This window comes from Octodon degus, unplaced genomic scaffold (assembly GCF_000260255.1).
Source record: "Octodon degus isolate 3935 unplaced genomic scaffold, OctDeg1.0 scaffold00179, whole genome shotgun sequence".
NCBI classification, from domain to species: Eukaryota; Metazoa; Chordata; class Mammalia; order Rodentia; family Octodontidae; genus Octodon; species Octodon degus.
In genome coordinates this window covers 2607339-2612254 of record NW_004524755.1, presented here as the reverse complement: position 1 = coordinate 2612254, position 4916 = coordinate 2607339, and the positions used below count along the sequence as shown (strand labels likewise).

The 4916-nt window shown below is 35.3% G+C and overlaps 1 pseudogene; it reads right to left on the bottom strand.

Moving 5' to 3' along the window:
• Positions 1–3525: 3525 nt before the first annotated feature.
• LOC111813300 lies at positions 3526–3713 on the bottom strand (annotated as a pseudogene).
• Between the last annotated feature and the right edge of the window lie 1203 nt (positions 3714–4916).

Sequence of the window (4916 nt, the reverse complement as noted above, 5' to 3'; positions counted from 1 at the left end):
TTACACACACACACACACACACACACACACACACACACACACGCGAGCGCGCACGCGCCCTGAAGTTTTTATTGAGATTACATTGAAGTTGTAAGTCTATTGGGGGAATTAGCATCCTAATAACACTGAGCTGTCCGATGTTTGAACATGGTCTGGCTCCTTACTTGTACCTTCTTTTCCACTGATTTGTCGGACTCCATAACCATTGCACACATCTTTCTTTACTTTATTTTTGTATGTATTTAGTACAGTGTCTACAGAGTCTCACTACACAGATTGGACTCTTAGTGATCCTCCTGCTTTCAGCTTCCCAAGTGCTGGGATTACAGGCGTGCACCACCATGCCCCGTCTCTGTTCGCATCTTTCATAGGGTTCGTTTCTAGCATTTTACAGTTTTGGATGCCACAGTGAATTCCACCGAGTGCTAACTGAACTTCATGATTGTTTGTTTCCAACTTAAAGAAACAATTGACGTTTTCTATTGATCTCCCAGCCCTCAGTGCTGCTGAATTTACTTACTAGCAGAAGTACCTTTGTGGTGAAAGCCTTAGTATCTTCCCAGTAGACGACCGGGTCACTTGGGAACAAGGCCAGTCTTGCTGCTGCTTTTAAATATCTGACATGCTGTTGTAAATATCATTCCCTGTTCTTTGCTTCTCCATTTACTCTTACAACATGAAATGCGCTGTGCAGACAGGTCTTCCACAGATGTCCTTTGTCAGCATGAAGGAGTTTCTGCTCTCCTATTTGTGTGCAATTTCTTGATTTCTTTACTATCAGTGAAATTTATATTGTGTAAAATTTTTACATAGATGAAAACTATTAATTAGTTTTTTCTTTTCAAGTTATAAATGTGGTAAATTGTACTGGATGACTTTTCCAAATATTGAAATCAATTTACATTAGTATATCTTTTTACTACATTTCTACTTCCAACCTCTCTGTGCTCTTGTATCTAAGGAATATTATCATAGGAATCATATTATCAGATCTCAAATTTCATCCAATCTGAAAACCTCTCCTTTCTAACAACTTCAGATGACTTACATTTAAAGTGATTACTGATATGATTAAATGTAGACTTGGCAATGTATTATGTTGTACTTTTCTGATTTGTTTTTGGTCCTCCTCTTTATTCCTGTACTTGGAGCAACTGAATGTTTTTTAAAATCTTATTTTATCTTCTTTGTTGGCTTATTTGCTAAGCTTTGCTCTTACACTGGTTGTTTAGGGTTTGTTAGATACCACTTTACCTTGTCACCATCTAAGTAATATCATACCATTTCCTGAATATTCTAAAACATTACAAGTGTACATTTCTACTTCGTCTCTTTAACACTTTGTGCTGTATTTGACATTCATTTTACTTCTACATGGTGTATGTGCACAATTCACAATTATTTATACTTAAATGATAAATTATCAGAAAATTAAGAAGAATGTTTTATCTTTATGTATTTATATATTCCGATTTTCTTCCTCTTTCTGTAGATCCAAATATCATCTGGTATCACTTTTCTTCTTGGAGGATTGTGTTAATACTTCTTAAAGTTTATTTTTTATTTTTTACATTTTTGCCTTTTTATTTTATTTTTTATTTTTTTATTGAGAAATAAATATGAATGAGAGTTTCACAGCTGATTAATAGGACAGTTTTGATAATCTATACATTGTACACTGTTATCTTCTTAGTGGTTATCCATAGTACAAGAAGCAGACAGGATATTCTGTCCAAACACTCTTAGTACTCTTTCTTCTCATTGAATTAAGCGAAAGTAGCTGTAAATTTATCCTATTTTTAATATATAAATACAAAATGATCTTTCCTTTGTATCCTTTCTTTATTGTCTGTCAGAGGTGAATATTCTATTGGCATCTAAATACTATAGGTGTTTGAATTCAACTAAACAATCCAACTCTGTCCAGCAGTCTATAATATTAGTGGGTTATCCTCAGAAATTATTGACTTGAGCCTTCTACAGCTCATTGTATTAATATGGCTTTACTTTATATACCTCATTTTTATACTTTTCTGCTGGATGGTTAAGACCAAGATATAGCAAGACCTATATACCAAGAAATGTAACTTTTGTATCTGATAAGGTCAGCCAAGTACTCTCAGGATTTATTCTGTAGCCCTGTACCGCCCTTGTACATCCTTTTGTCAGTGTCTGACATGAGGATGAGTCACGGCCATTGCTTGACCAATTTGCTCTCTGTGAAAGCCTGAGAAAATGTTTTTTCTCTCCATGTGACTCTCCCCAGGCTCACTTTACATCATCAATCACATTCCTCTGTGGCTCCATAATCTTCTTAATCAGAAAATTTGGAGCACAACTGAGTTACATATTGTTACAGTACAGGTTACATGTTGTTACAGTACAGGTTGTCCTATGTCCTATGTCCTGAGTCTTCACTGACCTTGAAAAGCTAGGGCCAAAATGTTGGCTGACCTTGCAGCCCTTCCTTTTCTACAATTTTGAACTGCTAACTTAGGTTGTTAACCCTCCAGAAGAGAAGCTAATTATTAACCTGCAATATATGCAGTTCGCTTTACCCTATCTGTCTAAATATAAAACATTTTGGAATATCATAAAACAGGTATTTTCATCAAATACTGATATGATGAACTTTAAGTCCTTACAGAATATGAAGGACAAATAATTTTATAAAAGTAGAAATAAGCATTTACATATTTTTACAAAGAAATTTAGAAATCTAACCATATACGGAATTGTAAGTCCTTATACTGGGGAGACAATATGCTATTCACAGATGTGGGTCTGGTTTATTTCACTAATAAATATATTTTCAAGTGGCATCCATTTAAATATGAAGGCTTCAAGTTTATCATTCTTTATAGCTGAGTAGTATTCCATTATATAAAAGTATCACATCTTTTTCAACCATCCCACATGTGATGGGCATCTTGGTTGTTTCCAAGATCTGGCTATCACAAAGTGTGCTGCTATAAGCATAGATATGCGTATATCACTGTGGTATGATACTTTCAGTTCCTCCAGGAAAATTCCCAGTAGAGGAATAGCTGGTTTAAATGGGATTTCCAGTCCAACTTTCCTAAGGAGTCTCCACACTGATTTCCGTAACGGTTGCAACAGTCCACACTGCCACCAACAGAGGTTCCTCTTTCCCCACAGCTTCTCCAACATTTGTGGTTGGTTGATTTCTTTATGATAGTCAATCTTTCTGAGGTGAGATGGTATCTCAGTGTTGTTTTAATTTGCATTTCATGTATGGTTAGTGATGAGGAGCATTTTTTCATATATTTATTCTCTTCTTTAGTTTCATCCTCTGAGAAGTGTGTGTTCATCTCAGATGCCCATATCTGGATTGGGTCTTTAAATTTAGGGGCCCTGGTGTTCTTTAGTTCTTTATAAATTCTAGAGAGCAGACCTTTGTCTTAGTACTTATTAGTTAAGATTTTTTTGAAGTTTGTAGGTTGTCTTTTCACTTTGTTGATAATTTCTTTTGATGTGCAAAAACTTCTCAATAAGAGGTGGTACCAGTTGTTAATTATTTCAAGTATTTCGTGTGCAAGTTGATTTCTGTTCATGAACTCTTTACCTACCCCTATGTCTTCAAGAGATCCTCCTACTTTCTCTTCTAGGAGATTTCGTGTTTCTGTTTAAATTAGCAATAATCGTGCCTCGGATAAACCTCATTGGCTATGATACTGCCATTGCGCAAAGCTGTGTTTCTGTTTTAGTGTTTAGATCTTTAATCCATTTTGACTTTAGTTTAGTGCATAGTGATAGACCTGGGTCAAGTTTTAGTCTTTGGCATGTAGAGAGCCAAATTTTCCAGCACCATTTGTTGAAGAGACTATCTTTCTTTCAGTAAGTGTGTTTGGCCCTTTTGTCGAAGATCAGGTGGCTGAGTGTGTTCCTAGAGGCCTCTGCATCTATTAGTCTATTCTATTGATCCTCAGGTCTATTTTGTTGCCAATACCATGCTGATTTTATTACAGTAGCTTTGTAGTATAATTTCAGCTCAGGAATTGTAATGCCTCCTGTTTTGTCTTTGTTGACCAGGATTGCCTTTGGTGTTCTAGATCTTTTTGGTTCCAAATAAATTTTAGAAACAATTTCTCTAGGTCTGGGAGGTATGTTGGTGGTAGTCTCATAGGGATTGTGTTAAATCTATACAACAATTTTGGGAGTATGGCCATCTTCATGATGTTGGTTCTTCCTATTCAAGAGCATGGACTATCTTTCCATTTTTGGAAATCATCTACGATCTCTTTTTTCACAATACTACAATTTTTTGTGAAAAGATCTTGGATTTCTTTAGTTAGATGAATTCCAAGGTATTTTATTTTTCTTGGGGCTATTGTAAAAGGTATTGTTTTCTTAATTTCCCTCTCAGTGTGTTTGTTGTCTGAGTAGAGGAGTGCTATTGACTTTTGGGTATTGACGTTGTATCCTGCTATGCTACTGAATTTGTCTATTAATTCTAGTGCTTTCTTAGTGGAATTTTTTGAGTCTTCTAGATAAAGTATCATGTCATCTGCAAATAATGATAGTTTCACTTCTTCTTTACCTATTCTTATTCTTTTTATTTTTTTCTCTTGTCTAATGGCTCTAGGTAATGATTCCAGAAGAGGAGAGGTGATAGAGGACATCCTTGTCTTGTACCTGATTTGAGAGTAAAAGATTTCAGTTTTCCCCTTTGAGAATTACATTAGCCGTTGGGTTGTCATAGAAGGCTTTTATCAGATTGAAGTAGAGGCCTATTGTTCCAATTTTCTGTAGGACTTTAAATATGTATGAGTGTTAGACTTTGTCAAAAGCCTTTTCTGCATCAATGGAGATGATCATGAGGTTTTTAGTTTCCGTTCTATTGATATAGTATATTATATTTATAGATTTTCGAATACTGAACCATCCTTGCATCC